This window comes from Mixophyes fleayi, chromosome 1 (genome assembly GCF_038048845.1).
Source record: "Mixophyes fleayi isolate aMixFle1 chromosome 1, aMixFle1.hap1, whole genome shotgun sequence".
Classification (NCBI taxonomy): Eukaryota; Metazoa; Chordata; class Amphibia; order Anura; family Limnodynastidae; genus Mixophyes; species Mixophyes fleayi.
The window spans coordinates 340,322,692-340,339,406 of record NC_134402.1 but is presented as its reverse complement, the minus strand read 5'-3'; the positions used below and the strand labels follow the sequence as shown (position 1 = coordinate 340,339,406).

The 16,715-nt window shown below is 43.9% G+C and overlaps 1 long non-coding RNA gene across 1 annotated transcript in view; it reads left to right on the top strand.

The window, feature by feature from the left end:
- LOC142161060 (uncharacterized) overlaps positions 1 to 16,715 on the top strand; it is a 69,969-nt gene that overhangs the window by 896 nt on the left and 52,358 nt on the right. The window contains exon 2 of the long non-coding RNA XR_012693343.1: positions 10,439 to 10,477. This is a non-coding gene — a long non-coding RNA (uncharacterized LOC142161060). The remainder of the gene's footprint in view (positions 1 to 10,438; positions 10,478 to 16,715) is intronic.

Sequence of the window (16,715 nt, the reverse complement as noted above, 5' to 3'; positions counted from 1 at the left end):
AGATCTTCTGTGGATGTAGGTTTGCTCAAATCCTTCTGTCTCCTTAAGTAATTCAAAATAGACTCAATGATGTTGAGATCAGGGCTCTGTGGGGGCCATATCATCACTTCCAGGACTAGTTGTTCTTCTTTACGATGAAGATAGTTCTTAATGACATTGGCTGTATGTTTGGGGTAGTTGTCCTGCTGCAGAATAAATTTGGAGCCAATCAGATGCCTCCCTGATGGTATTGGATGATGGAGAAGTACTTGTCTGTATTTGTCAGCATTGACAACACCATTAATCATAACCAAATCCACAACTTCTTTTGCTGAAATGCAGCCCCAAACTTGCAAGGAACTTCCACCATGCTTCACTGTTGCCTGCAGACACTCCTTATTGTACCGCCCCCAGTTTGGGATCTTCCTTGCAATCTGGGAAGCGGATTTGTGGCCTACAGAGATAATACAAGTTCAATGAGACAGATTTGAGCAAGAAATTACCTAAGAATGTGTCTGTATGATAGATGCAGCATATGACTGAGTGAAATCAGAGACATCCTGCTGGGAGCAGAGAGGCAGCGTTGTATACATTGTAGGAGCTGAGAGAACACTAGCAAGTGTCACAGCCCACACATGTAAAGTGTCATCCGTGCAGAGGAGGGGGGGGGGAGCAGGGCTGAAATATCATTAGCAAGGATTGTGTCAGATCTCAGAGAGTGATGTCACCCCGCAGAGGAGGAATGAGTGATGAGTGGTATCTGGCACCAAGGCGTTAGCAGCAGATCCTTTAAGTCCTGTAAGTTGCGAGGTGGGGCCTTCATGGCTCGGACTTGATTTTCCAGCACATCCCACAGATGTTCGATCGGATTGAGATTTGGAGGCCAAGCCAAAACCTTCAACTCTTTGTCATGTTCCTCAAACCATTCCTGATCAATTTTTTGCAATGTGGCAGGATGCACTTTTGGTAGGTACTAACTACTATATATGGGGAACACCTCCTCACAAGACCTGCTGTTTTGCAGATGCTCTGACCCAGTCCTCTAGCCATCACAATTTGGCCCTTGTCAAAGTCACTCAGATCCTTACGCTTGCCCATTTTTCCTCCTTCCAACACATCAACTTTAAGAACTGACTGTTCACTTGCTGCATAATATATCCCACATCTTGACTGGGCCATTGTAACAAGATAATGTTATTCACTTAACTTGTCAGTGGTTTTAATGTTGTGGCTGATCGGTGTATATTGTTACCTTATTATCTGCAACCCAAGTATGGTGCTGGAGCAGGAGTGTAAATAGAGAGTTTTTATCTTGCAGTATAGAGATGGCCTGACGCCCAACTTACTGCGGCAAATATTGCACTGCATCACCATGTAACAGCACCTGTGTCCAGGGGCGGATCTAGAATATAATTTTACAGGGGTCGATTTAGTTCCCGCCCCCTTTTTCACAGCTAAGGCTGCCTACGTCTGCACACTATATGCAGGTCCGTTAGGCAGAGACAGGCAGGGAAAGTGAAAAACCTACATGTGCAGAGACCTTCTGGTCAATTATGCCCAACCCAAGAGGCTAGCTAGGGCAGAGGAAAGCGCAAGCAAGGAGGTGCATTTCCCACTTCTGTACCACACACAGTGACAGGTGGTTACAAGAAGAGTAACAAAATTATTAGTTGGAGCACACTGAGCCTTCATATCCTCTAATGATTAGGTAGTTGTGCATAGAACAGATTATATTTGTATTCAAGTCAAATATGCTCTTTGTTTCAGCTATACAAAGAGACTGAAGTTCTGAGAGTTCTTTAGAACATTTAGGTAACTGTTACTGTTTACTGTGTAAACTGTGTCTTCCGAACTGCTGGCTTCCAATGCGCAAGTTGGCAGTTTGGGAGGCACAACAGGGATCAGGGAGGTTAGCCTTCCGTCCACGAGGTCTTCAAATATTCCAGGAGAATAGGAAAATATGTGTAATAAAGTAGAGGCGTAAAGTGAAAAATAATTGATGGCCCATGAAAAGTGAAAACAAAACACAGAGGGGAAACATAATGGAGATATGCATGAGTGCATTGTGATGGCCAATAAAGGTGGTAGAATAGACCAGGAGGTGAGGCAAGAACCCAATCTGGTGGCATAATGCAATAGAGATGGCATTCTTGTAATGTCTCCCAGCAACCAGCCTACTTCCCTTCCCACTCCTGCACTAATCACACATGGTGACAAAAAGCATGTATTTTTTGTGCAGTTGTGGAATAAGTGCCATGATGACCAACAGCAAGAGTAATGGAGGTGAAAGGCAAATACTTCCTATCCTCCTACTTCTCAGACAGTGACTTCAGGAGGTGTGGTTCCACCTGTAGCGACTGTATGACTGGTGATACTGGGTACTGGAGGGGGGTCATGTATTGTAGATTGTTCCCTAAAATAAACAATCATGTGATCAGTTAAGTAATGAAAAACAGATTTCACAGGTCATGGAAAACAATTTTTGTTACAGAGGTCAGACAGGAGATAATTTAATCCTTATAAAAAAACCTGTAAAGAGAAACCTGCCCGAATTTGCCGCTTTAAATTAACATTTATCTATGTCGCACTGTTAAGTTATGTCAAAGTGAAGTGCCAGAAAGCTGTGTACTCAGTATTAGTTCCTGTCAGCATGCCGCTCTCATCGGAAACGTGCAGCTTCGGTTTTTAGGTAAGTCTGTATTATATTCCACTCGCTTTTGTACTTATCTGATTTTTTTTGTCGGGATCCTGGTTGTCGGGTTTTTGGTAATCGGTAAAACGTACCCAACCCATTTGCCATCTATCCTTTAGCACGAAATAGAGATGGCGAAAATTGATATCCTTTGAACCCGCAAAGTTCAGGGACATAATATACAGCAAGAACTTATTTATTTATTGTACGTCTGATTCTTGCCTACTTGAAATAAAGTCTACCTAGTTTGGGTCAATTAGAACAGATAGGACGTGTTCAATCTTTAGCTAATGCTTAAGTAAAAGCTTTAGGTCAGTGTTTAAAAGGAAATTGGATTGTTAGGAATGGGGTTTTGCTCTTTATATATAGTAAGTTTACTGTTGCTTAATCTTTACAGGGTTGCAGATTTTATACCCTTGTGGTTTGACAATACTATAGATGTGTTGAACTGCCCTGTTATTCTTAAGTGGATTTGCCAGTAAAGTTCCTGTTTTATACCATTTATCACAAAAAGTTGTTTAGACATCATAAAGTATGTTCTAATTTTTCTAATGACGTCAACCACACGAGTTGGCTACAAAACAGAAAGCCTCAATATGCTGCATAACCACCAAAACTAAAAAGCTCCTTAGATTGCACATTTTTATGTCTGGATTCAAGCTTTCGCAATTGGGTATTCACAGGGCCGGTTAAAGCTTGAGAGTGCCCTAGGCGGTACTTTAACCCCCCTCCTCTCATGGAGTGATATGTCAATCATTCAGTATTTCTAGTACTCCTTAATCACTGGCACCGTAAGTTCATCTAATGGTAGCACCGGCCCTGGGTATTCAGGGTGTCAGTTGTGGTTCGTGTAGCATAACCTATAAAGTATAGGGAATCTGAATGTTTAAGAAGGGACTTGTGTTGATCTCCCCTGGTAGGTGTCTGCTTATTTAATATGAACAAAGTGGTTGTCATGAGCTAGGATCCGAGGAATCCTTTCGGGACTGCCTCGTTTGGCGCCACCGACAGGGAGGCGGGGAGTCTAACGACACGAAAGGTGTTCACCAGTGACCCCCGCAAGGGGATATGGGCTTAGCTGCTTTCATACCGCAGATGGGGCTCTCAAAGTAAGTACTAGACAAGGCCCTAGAACTTGAAGCCAGGTGAAGGCAACTGATGGAACGAGATCTGCGGAGCCACGGGAATGTGAAGTGGAGGAGCAGTGACGTACTGAGGCTGACGGTCTCAGGAGTACTGGTAGGAAACTGTACAAGAGAAGTTGGAGAAAACAGTGCTAAAAATACAGCGTTCTGGGGACGCTGAGAGCACCGTATCTCAGACACAAAGGTAACCCGGTTTGTAGAGAATGAACAGGAGTTCAAATATACTGACAGCAGGAGACTGGATTGTCTAGGTTATACTGAACTGCAGATTAGCACACGAGAATCCAGGTGATGCTTAGAAGCAATGTAACTGGAGCAAACTGAGTGCAATAGTCTGTAGCAGTTGTATACTGAGGTCCTGGTATGCTGGTTGTATATGGAATAGCAGAGTAGTAAGGTCCAGATATGCTGAGCGGTGGGGGGCTGGATCAGAGCAGAGTGATGTATGTTGAGCGGCAGTAACAGAGCACGGAAGTCCTGGAGGTGTTTGGAAGCAGCAGGACTGGAGTGAGCAGGTGCATGGTCTGCGGTAACATACACTCCATCATTATCATCACCATTTATTTATATAGTGCCACTGATTCCGCAGCACTGTACAAAGAACTCATTCACATCAGTCCCTATCCCATTGGAGCTTACAGTCTAAATTCCCTAATATACACACACACACACAGACAGACAGAGAGAAATAGAGACTAGGGTCAATTTTGATAGCAGCCAATTAACCTACTAGTATGTTTTTGGAGTGTGGGAGGAAACCGGAGCACCCGGAGGAAACCCACGCAAACACGGGGAGAACATACAAATTCCACACAGATAAGGCCATAGTCACTTGGTCCAGAAGTGCCGAATAGCAAGGCTCTGGACCAAAAAATAATAAACCAAACTGCAGGCAGAAACAGGGATGGCCAGGAGGTGCTAAGAAGCACGATAAGCAGGATAGAACAAGGTTCAGGGAGCCAGAAGTATATACACTTAATCACTGTGATAGGCACAAAAGAACTGGCAAAAAATGAATGGGAATGGATGTCTTAAATAGTGTGGCCAATAGAGGGCAGCAACCAATAAGAAATAATGGAAGGCTTAAAAGACGGGTCTTTAGTGGATCTGAAGATAGTGCTGGCCAGAAGCAGCAGCGCTGCTTGCCGACCAGCGGGGAGAGAGTGGGGTCACACAGGCAAGCCGAGACCCGACCAAGTGATTGGGGGCCCGGCGTGTGATAGTGGTGGAATGCCAAGTGGAGATAGCTGTGTGCATTACCTCCCACATAAATATCATCCCACAAATATAGAAAAATAAATATTTGTGAAGGCAGTGGGAAATTACAAGGTGTTATCATCACCAAGGACAAAAAATAAAAATACTGGAATACTATCTCCTTTCAGCTGTTGGAACCAGAGAGTTCAACTGTCTGTTCTGCCCTTTGTGATCTCTACAGTTTAATTGTTAGTGTTAGGAACTCCCAAGTCAGTACAATGAAACTCGGGAACTACTCGGAAGGCCAGGTGTTCGCTGGAGCCCCTAGTGGTGGGGACAGACTGGGCTGCGGACCGACCGAGGGTCGAGTAGCGTATACTGACTTAAAGGAGTTTCCCAGGATTGATTGGTGGACTGTATATAAGAGAAATCCAAGGTCCAAAGGTCACAGGCACAGATGCAATATCCAAGGGCAAGCGAAGGGTCAAACTCACAGGCAGAGAAGCAAAATCCGAATTCCAGGCAAAAGGTCAAGGTCAGAAGAGAAGGGTCACAGGTCCAATAACAAGCAGGGGTCAAACACGGGTAGTCAAATCTAAGGTAGCAGGAACCTAAACGGATAGTACAAGCAGGCAGCAGGACTGAGGACAGAACGATATAACCGGCAGTGAGGCCAAGTCCTCACTACCTTAAATAGTACTGATGGCCAATCAGGACACAGTCCAGAATGTGTCCTCAGCTGCAGCATAATAAAAATGCAGACCCTGCAGCAAATGGAAACAGCAGAGTGCCAGCGGTAACCTAACTCCCTAATCAGCCCTAATTGACTGATCCACAACAGCCTTGCATGGCTGACTCAAATTCCCCCTATGCGCACGCGCCCGGCTGTTTGACAGCTGGCCGAGCGCGGCGCCAGAAGCTCCCCTGTGTCCCGGTTGTTGCCTAGGCAACCGGGACGCTGAAACCGGAAGTGACGCCCCGGTTGCCGTAGCAGCAGACGAGGCGTCCCCAGAGAAGCAGGAAGAGTCGCGGCGGCGCCCGCCGTGATCTCTAACAGTTAGCAGCAGCTGCTGCCACGACTTCTGGGAAGATGGGGAACAAGTGTCCTGGCTCTACGTCCAGCAGTGAGCATGATGCCAAACAAATATACCAAGCACACAGCTACCTCGCACTGGCAGATATCCACACAAGTGTCCATGCAGTACAAAGCGAAAGACTTCTCCATAGCAAAAACAGGAAGGGGATTTGGTTAATGTAAATTGTGAAAGATGCAGTTTTCTACAATCATCATCATCATCTATTTATATATATATATATATATATATATATATATATATATATATATAGCGCCACTAATTCTGCAGAGCTGTACAGAGAACTCATTCACATCAGTCCCTGCCCCATTGGAGCTTAAAATCTAAAATCCCCACACACACAGCGAGAGAGACTAAGGGCAATTTAATAGCACCCAATTAACCTGCCAGTATGTTTTTGGAGTGTGTGAGGAAACCGGAGCATCCGGAGGAAACCCATGCAAACACGGGGAGAACATACAAACTCCACACAGATAAGGCCATGGTTGAAAATTGAACAAATGACCCCAGTGCTGTAAGGCAGAAGTGCTAACCACTTAGCCACCGTGCTGTTATGTCTCTATCTTCCATGGTCCTTCCTCATTTCCACCATACCACACCACCTGTAACATCACACAAATGCCATTGGCTGCTTAATATTGTTGACTGATAAATGACTCTGCCCTGAAAGTAGTCACACACACTTTCCCCACCAATATCTAAAACTGTTATTCAGCTACCTTATGTATCAATCGTTCCCCACACCACTTAGATTGAAAGCTCATATGGGCAGGATCATCTTTACCTTCTGTTTGATGTCATTGTACATAATTTGTATTGTGATCCCCTTAAAGTACAGTGCTGCGCAACATGTCGGCGCTTTATAAATAAAAGATAATAATAATAACAATGATTTGAGAGTGTCGGTTAAAATAAAGTTTACGTTAGAATATCTGTTCTGGGCTTTATAGAAAAACATGTTCCGGCATGCTTACTGCTCCATGTATCATAGATGCTCATTTATTAGATGTGTTTGTGTGGCTAGGTCCTGAGTTCTGACTGACGCACGTGTGCAGCACCCATTTTTAAATGGACTCAGGAGCCGTGAGGGTTAATACCCGGCACCTGATGGGTTAAATCACTGACGCTAGGTGCCATATGTATGAATGTGTAAATGTATTATATGAAAATTTTATTTTAAACTATAATTCCCAATGCCGCAGTATTCAGTAGTTTAAATCGGAATGTAAGTGTGTATTTTTAAATGTTTTAAATAGTAAATTAGAAATCTAATGTATGGGCGCTGCGGCACCGGTAAGTAATTGATGTGCAAGGCCGAAATGGTTAATGGTGTAAAATATATATATATATTAAACTAAATATACACTATATGGACAAAAGTATTCGGGCGCTTGACCATTACACCAACAGGGACTGTAATGACACTGTATTCAAATATATATACTTTAATATGGAGTTGGTTCCCCTTTTGCAGCGATTACAGCTTCCACTCTTCTTGGAAGGCTTTCCACCAGATATTGGAGTATTTCTGTGGGAATTTGTGCCTATTTATTCTGTAGAGCATTTATGAGGTCAGACACTGATGTTGGACGAGAAGGCCTGACTCGCAATCTCTGTTCCAGTTCATTCCTAAGGTGTTTGATGGGGCTGAGGTCAGGGCTCTGTGCGGGCCAGTCAAGTTCTTCCACACCGAATCAAACCATTTCTTTGTAGTTCTTGCTTTGTGCACTGGAGCACAGTCATGTTGGAACAGAAAAGGGCCTTTCCCAAACTGTTGCCACAAAGTTGGAAGCATAACATTGTCCAAAATGACTTGGTATGCTGAAGCATTAATATTACCTTTCACTAGAGATAAGCAGCCTATCCCAAACCTGGAAAAACAGTCCCATACCATTATCCCTCCTCCACTAAACTTCACAGTTGGCATAATGCAGTCAGGCAGGTAACGTTCTCCCGTCATCTGCCAAACCCAGATTCTCCCATCTGACTGCCAAACAGAGAAGCATGATTCGTCACTCCACAGAACACGTTTCCACTGCTCCACAGTCTAATGTCGGTGTACTTTACACCACTCCATCCGACACATGGCATTGGTCTTGGGGATGTGAGGCTTGCATGCAGCTTCTCAGCCATGGAAACCCTCTCCATTAAGCTGCCGCCACACAGTTTTTGTGCTTACATTAATGCCAGTAGAAGTTCGGAACTCTACAGCTATGGAATCAGCAGAGCATTGGCGACATATGCACCATGCGCCTTAGCAGTCGTTGACCCCACTCTGTGATTTACGTGGTCTTCCGCTTCGCGGCTGAGCTGCTGTTGTTCCTAAATGCTGATGAAATTTCACGAACCGTCTTATTTCAAAGGTGGCATCCTATCACAATACCACGTTTGAAGTCACTGAGCTCTTCAGAACAACCCATCACAAATGTTTGCAAATGGAGACTGCATGGCTAGGTGCTTGATTTTATACACCTCTGGCAACGAGTCTGATTGAAACACCTCAATTCAATAATTAACAGGTGTGGCCAAATACTTTTGTCCATATAGTGTATATTTAATAAAAACATGTTTCTACTTCCCTGGTGGTCCAGTGGCATTATGGGGCTCCTCTGGCCGGTTTCCTGTCGCCACTCCAGTCCCTGTCTGTAGAACCGAAATACTATGATGCCGGAGGGTACCCCAGTCCAAGGTGGTCCAGCAGCCGACTACAGGAGCAGCTACTGTATGAAAAGGAGGCCCAGGGCACCCTGAGAGCGACCCCTGCAGGCAGCTGCATCTCGGTGACTGTCAGAGGGGTGTTGCAATGGTGCCTCCTGGATTCATTACAGCATGCTGAGTAACCAATCATGCTAAAAATCATATTGGAGCTTAGAGAGGTCCAGGAAGTGGCAGGCTGGGGGCTGCTGCCCCAGGATCTGGCTGCCTTCTCCCTGGAGCCAATTTGGCTAGGGAGGAGAGCCAACCCAGGAGGCATTTTTAGGTAAGAGATTTAAAGATAAAATTTCCTGCCCTACACTCACTGGCACCAGTGGTGGAAAGGAGGCTGAGTCCCCTCCCCCTGGCAGCTCATGGACAGGGAGTAAGTACACTCTCCCCTGACACTAGCAACAGTGGTAAATGTGTGAAACCCCTCCATGCTCATTAATGTTAATGATGCATGAATCAACCTGCGTTAATTAAAGGGGCAGGAAGCTGGATTACCTCCTGCCCCTTTAACCATCCACAGCAGCCCTGATCTGATGGAAGAGGTCAGGGGTATCCAGCAAGGGAGTGCACTAGCAGCAAGAGTTACCCAGATGAAAGTGGTTCCAGGTGCAGAGGAAGAAGGCTGGTGGTGGCATGTAGAGGGGGTGCATTTGGGATAACGAAAGGGGACGGTGGCTAGGCAAGCCCAGCCGAGCCCCAGCAAGCACGGACAGGATTGCATAGGAGGTCCATTCTGTCATAGGTACCAACCCAGGTGCCCAGCAATAGGGTGCACCAGCAGCAAGAGTTACCCAGAAGAAAGTGGTTCCAGGTGCTGAGGAAGGAGGCTGGTGGTGGCGTTTATAGAGAGAGCATTATGGATAATGAAATGACCAGTGCCAAGGCAGGCCCTGTCGGTCCCCAGCAAAACAGCAGAGTTGCATAGGAGGTCCATCATGTCACAGTTTGCTTAGAGGTAGAACACCTATTAACAGAAACAACAACAACAATAATCATATGCTAATGAACCATTGTATGGTGTATGGTAATCTCTGATGAAACCACCTACAAAAAGGCGGACAAGCGCGTCAGTGATGCCAGGGTGTGCAGATCTTTTCAAACATTTTCAAACACCTGCAGATTTGTGAACAGCACCAGCAATAGGTGCAAGCTGTCGGGTGAGATCGTTTCTGTATTTACGGCTACTTTGAACTTTCCAGACTCTGATTTAACCATATAAGTTCTAGATTTAAAGTCTTCAATACAAGTGTACTGGCCACACACTGTGCTGCTTTATATTCCTTAGTTAGGATATATTTTTCTATTTATACATTCTTACATTACATGTTTATCTACTTATTTGGATGGTATACCTCTATTTAGAGGTTATATGTACTATTCTAGTGAGCATAGCTGTTTACATGTTTTTTTGTTTATTTGGATATTATACCTCTATTTAGAGGTTATATACATAACTATGACCAAGTTTGTGGGTTACTATTAATTTTTGTTTTTAATGTATTGGAATACATTTATAACGAAGTTCACCATCTGTCACTATTATTTTTTAATACTTTTTTGGTTTGTCAACTTGGTGCACTACATTTGTTCTCTTTTATCTTCAAACATCTGTTTGTCGAATACAGACTCCCGGGATTTTTCCGTGGGCCAATGCAACACTGCTTGTGAGTATGATATATCTGTGAGTATGATATATGTCCTCCTTGTCCAGGTAAATATTTTATACATGGAAGTTTTTGTTGATCAAGATTGTCACTCCTGTCTGTTTTAGATGTTATTTGAATAGTATACCTGTGCATAGATTTTACTGGTACGTTTTGGGTGTTTGTCTCTGAGAAAATGAGTATATTGCAATAATACATACTAAAAACTAAATGATTGCTTGAAATTTTTATAGTGAAGTAGATCTGATTCCCCCTGTTTATTTGATGTATATCTTGTACAGATGTCTACGGGTGTGGGGGGTGGATCGGTGAGGTGGGAAGCAAGAAATAGACTTGGAGTACCCAGAAATAAGAGTGAGTCTTCGTGTTGATCCTTTGGAATGGGCAATTCAATAAAGTGCTAAGGTACAGAAGGCTCTTCCTGAGCTCTCTATAGAGTTGGGCCCAAATATACCAATAGAAGTCAGTGGTTAGCCCGTCTTAACGCACACTGGAGAAGTGGGCACTATATAGTTATCTTTTTAAATATGTAAATTGGTGTGAAGTTCTTCAATATAACCTTCTGCAGGGTTCTCGACTAGTTAAATCGGATTCAAAAACTAGTAAAGAAAGTGATATGACACTAGGAAAAATAGACTTTCCTCATTGACTAATAATGCATATTACATCATATTACATTTCGAGGGGGCGGTCATCCAACAAATTAAGCTGCAAACAAAAAAGGACCAGGGTAGTAGCAGAGGCACTCCAGTGCACTTTTAAATAAAACTTTTTATTGACACATTAAAATCTTTATTACCCTGCCAGGAGGAAAAATGGTGAAGTATTAAAAATGGAAAATATAACATATAAGGCGAGACCTCACAAAGAAACCAAAAATAATGTGTGAGTTAAAAGAATGTACCCATTGGTGAGAACCTATTACTCACAAGGAACAGGAACCAATACAATAGTATTATATACCACAATGGGTTGCCGTATGTTTCTTATACATTAATTAGAGATGTATACTGAACCCTGTCATTTGGTTTTGGTTTTGGATCTGGATTAACTTCGTGTTTTGGTTTTGGCAAAACCGCCCTTGCGTGTTTTGGTTTTGGATCTGGATTTTTTTTAAAAAAATAGCTAAAATATGCTAAAACCACATAATTTTGCTTTCTTTTGTTCCTACATTATTAAGTAACACTAATTTCCAGTCCTTTCCAGTCAATTTTGACCCCCTCACAGGTCACAATATTATTTTCATCCACTCTCGAACAAAGACTGCAGCGAGTTGGCTGGATGCTAAGCGACAGAGCAATGACACAAACATACGGCAGTTCATAGCACATCTAGGAAACATTGCCACACAGCAATGGCAGAAAAGAAAAGTGGTGCAAGATGGAATTATCTTCCCACCCACCCTTATGTAAGATATTGAAAGGGACATGTAAAGTTTAACAAAACAAGTGCTCCAGCGACAAGCATTGCCACTTTTATGGCTGAAGTGCTTGGTTTGTTAGGGCCCCCACAAAACAATGGGCTTAAGGCACCTAAGCAAACAGTGCTGTTAATGAACTCTACTGTGGCAAGTCATGCACCAGCTGAAGCAGTTCTTGACAGTGATAAGAAGATGGCCATTATCATGCCTGGGCATAAGACCAAAAATCCACCTCTTATGTGTGGAATTATTTTTACACAAATCCTGACAACAGTTGTCTAGCCATTTGTAGCATTGTAAAGCCACAGTCAGTAGAGGTAGGGACTTCAACTATCTAGGAACCTCATCCATGTTACGCCATTTGAAGAGAGTTCATGGAAATCTTTTATGAAAATCAGAAACTTATGCTAAAAAATAACAACAAGCAGTACAGCATCAGCTACCTCCCTTCTCTCAGCTAAATCCCAGCACCTGCAATCTACACCCCCAACATCTTCATCATCAATATTCTCACAAGTGATCGGAGATAGTCCTGCATCCAAGTTGGTAAGGTGAGATGACTCCTCCCCTATCCAGGATTCCTCAGAAGAATTCTTGAGCGTTAGACCCACTGCTTCTGCTCCTGCTGCTGGGGGTGGATCTTCAACCCAGGAGCAGACCAAAAAGAAGACTACTAGTAGTTTACAAAAATTGACTGTTAAACAATACTTTGCAGGAGGAAGCAAGTATGGCAACTATCAACCATTCGCACAGCGGATTACAGGCACCATGGCCACTATACTAGTATTAGATCTGCGTCCAATATCCACCATTAAGGCAGCAGGAATAAGACAATTGAGGTCCTGTGTCCCCGTTACCAAATTCCATCTCAACAGCATTTTACTAGACAAGCAATGCCTCACCTGTACCAGGAGGGTACAAAAAAAAAAATGTACATCACTGGCACAGTAAAAACATAGTTTTTTGGCCCTTCTGAGCCATCGCTCCTCTACGGTCAGGTGGGGGCGTGGATCAACTACAAACCAGGAATTTGCTACAGAGTTCTTGATTAACTGAGATTTTGTGGTAGGATTATTAGAAGGTGCTGCTTGCAATGAGCCAGAAGCAGACAGAGTTGGTTGGAATAAATTAGCAGCACAATTAGATTCCTTATAGCAAGATACGGATTCAGAAGTGTGTACAGCAGTAATGAGTTTGTCCCACCTAGTGCATCATCTCCACTACTTTGTGGTAAAGTCCTACAGATCTTCGCACCCTGTGTCCGTTATTTTCAGTGCATTGCTCCACAGACCGTCACACCTAGTGTGTCCTCTTCACTACTGCATGATAAAGTCCTGCAAACCCTCGCCTACTGCATATGTTACTTACTGAGTTATTTTGCCATTTCTGCCATACCCTACCATACTGCATCTTCAAACCTTTGTAATTGGTTTTAAATAAAAACCACTTCATTCATTACGCTCTTTCCGTGGTTGTATATTGAGAATTCTGACAGTTATATAGCTAACACACAAATATGACAGCTCAGTTGTTAATTGTCATTGCTAAAATAGAAATAATATCTGCAGTCACATTGTACTGTGCCATAGTTCACCCAGAAATAGGAGAGGTGGCAGTGTTTAATGCTGAAACAGAAATTCAAATAATAGGGCTGGCAGTGTTCTTCAAAATCTGCAGTCACATTTTACTGTGCCATAGTTCACTCAGAAACAGGAGAGGTGGCAGAGTTCAGCGCTGAAACAGAAATTGTAATTATTGGGTAGTCAGTGTTCTTAAAAGTCTCCAGTGACATTCTACTGTGCCATAGCTCATACAGAAACATAAGGGGTGGCAGTGTCCTTGTCACTCTCCAGTCTTCAGTCACATTGTTCTGTCACTCTCCAGTCTCCGTCATGAATGATACCAATCCCTCTACCTCATTTGCTAAAGCCTATGTTCAAGTGCATAGTGGTTTAAAGTCAGAAAAACAAAAATATAAATAAAAAGCTTGTACCTTTTTAAAGAAAAAAACACCTCTCTAATAAAGGTGAAAGTTTACTGTAGAAAAACATAAAATTGCCAACATGCCATTCTACCCAAAATATTAACAAGCATACTAGCATTAGCTATCTACACTGTCATCATATTCACCCTCATCAGTGTGTACATCATCCTCAAACAATACTAATTCATCTCCGCTGGAATCCACCATCACATAAGTCTGTGTACTTTGATGTAATTGCCGTTAATGACCTTCTTCATGGAATTTGTAGTTCATTTTACGGCAGAACTGTCATGATTTTTGGGCAATTCTTTTAGACCAGACCAAATGTCAAAATGTTGTGCTGACTCATCTGCTTCACCATGTGGCGACTTGGGAAAGCTAAGTTTTTTCCTAGCAGTAGTTTCTAGATAAACTGAAGGAGGATTCGTTGTTGTGTCATGTACCACTTGAGCTGTCAGCTTGCTGACCAGGAGCTCATTGCATCTCTTGAGATCTGGGTCAGTTGGAAAGAAAGAGAAGACATAGCTCTTAAACCTATGATCAAGCACAGTTGCCAAAATGTAATGATCCGATTTCAAGATGTTGATGCTTGCAAAGTGAATAAAGTATTTAGTCTACAAATCCAACATAGTTAATGGAATTGCTTTGTTTCATTTTCTCCTTCAATTTCTCTAGCTGCTTTTCAAAAAGTCTAATTAGGGAATCACTTGACTCAAGCTAACAGTGTCTGCACTCTCTTCACAGGTGACTACTTCAAGTGGTTTCAGCACCTTGCACAACACAGAAAGTATTCTCCACTGCGCTGTACTAAAGTACCTTCCCCCTAAATTCTATTCTTCTTGCAGCTGCTGCATTCTCCTACAAGCTGTTGCAGAATGCCGAAAATGACCCGAAATATTTTGGGACACAGACAGCATCTCCTGAATGTCACTGTCCTTTTTAAAAAGCTCTGTACCACCAAGTTGATTGTGTGAGCAAAACAGGGAATGTGATGGAATTCCCCCTGTAATGCTCTAACAATATTGGTGGCGTTATCAGAAATTATATATCCTCAGGAGAGTCTAAGAAGGATAAGCCATGTTGCTAAGGCATCCCTTAGTTTTTCAAACAGGTTGTCAGCGGGGTGCCTCTTAGTGAAGCAGATGATACACAGAGTAGCCTGCCTCTGAAAGACTTGGCGTAGTTTGTTAGGTGCTGCTGCTGTTCCTGCTGGTGAAGGCGATTTACCAACCCTTTTGGGCTGTCACAGTCATATAATCTTTAGATTTTCCAGTTCTCTGCTGCCCCTCCAGTCCGCTCCAGAGAGGGCCCTGCCCCTCCAGTCCGCTCCAGAGAGGGCCCTGCCCCTCCAGTCCGCTCCAGAGAGGGCCCTGCCCCTCCAGTCCGGTCTGTGTGACCCAGCCCGGGGCTCCTCACGGTGCTGCCGTATCCGGGGTTCCTCACGGTGCTGCCTTGTCCCGGGCTCCTCACGGTGCTGCCTTGTCCTGGGCTCCTCACAGTGCTGCTGTGTCCGGGGCTCCTTACGATCATGCCGTGTCCGGGGCTCCTCACATGCTGCTAAATTGTGTGCCCAGTCTGGGCCTTCAGATACATATGCTGAACCCGAGTTCTCCGAGAACGGCTAAGGAAAATGACCTATGGGCTCTATTCAAGACACCAACTAGCCTCCATTGCAAATAACCTCTGGCCCTGGGATAAGGAAATCCAAAACCACAGCACCAAGCTATACAATCTAAAGAGTGGAAGAAAGAGGCCCCTGAACTATAAGATCTGGCCGCATTGGTAGGCACCAGCGCCGTATGCCTGAGAATCATGCTGTGCACGGCCATGAGGCGCCACCAGATTAGCTGGGACTCGTACCCGATATAAACTCTTTTGTACCCGTGAAAACATGGGACATGGGGGTAACAGGTACACCAGTCCGAAGTTCCAGGGAAACGTCCTGGCATCGGAAATCCCACATGAAGGTCTCTAGATTCTGAGCAGTAAAGGGTGACCTGAAAATAAGTATGGACGCCCTAGGGACTAGGTCCAGAGTGCTCACCCGGCAGGCAAAAGACAACTCAGTGGAAAGACCATTCCCCCTGGATAACCGCTTGCCTGCTGAGACTCTCAGCTTCCCACTGATTCACATCGGGGGAAAAAAAAAGGTCATCAGTATGGGAACATGATTCACCGTTCAGACCATAACCTGGTCGTCTCTCATATTGGCCTTGGGCTGCGTGTTCCCCCTTGATGATACAGATATGCAACAGCCGTAGCATTATCTGACTGAATGTCTAGGGGGTTTTTCTGATCAGGAACTGCTTGGCCTGATGCAACACCCTGTGCACCTCTGAACTCCAGGACATAGATTTGAAAGAACAGTTTCCTGGAAGGACAAAAGGAATCTTAAGGATCCTATTAATCCACCCCAACCTCACAAACTAGCACCTATCATGGCCAGGTCCTGGTGAACGACTGACCTCACTCCTGACTGTGTCTGGCTAACCACTGCGAGAGGGATAGACAAGTGGGTTTGGACAGAGTGATAGTTTGCTTGTCCAGTAAACCTGGGAGCCAGACCATTTCTGGAGAATCTCCCTTTGGAGATGTCTAGAGTGGAGCAGGCCTCCACTCAAGGCCAGTGGAGTTACTGCCTCAAAGGAAAGAAAAAAGTTGGTTCTGCGCTCCCTTAAATGAGACATGTGGTAGGAATTGCTGCCGGGGGGACAGAACAGAAGGGAAGTTCCAACCCTTGATGAGCATTATTGAAGGATAAATATATCAACTCCTAGGCGCAGAGTATAAATGAATATAGGCACCAATATATTGGAGAATGTATAATGCTTATA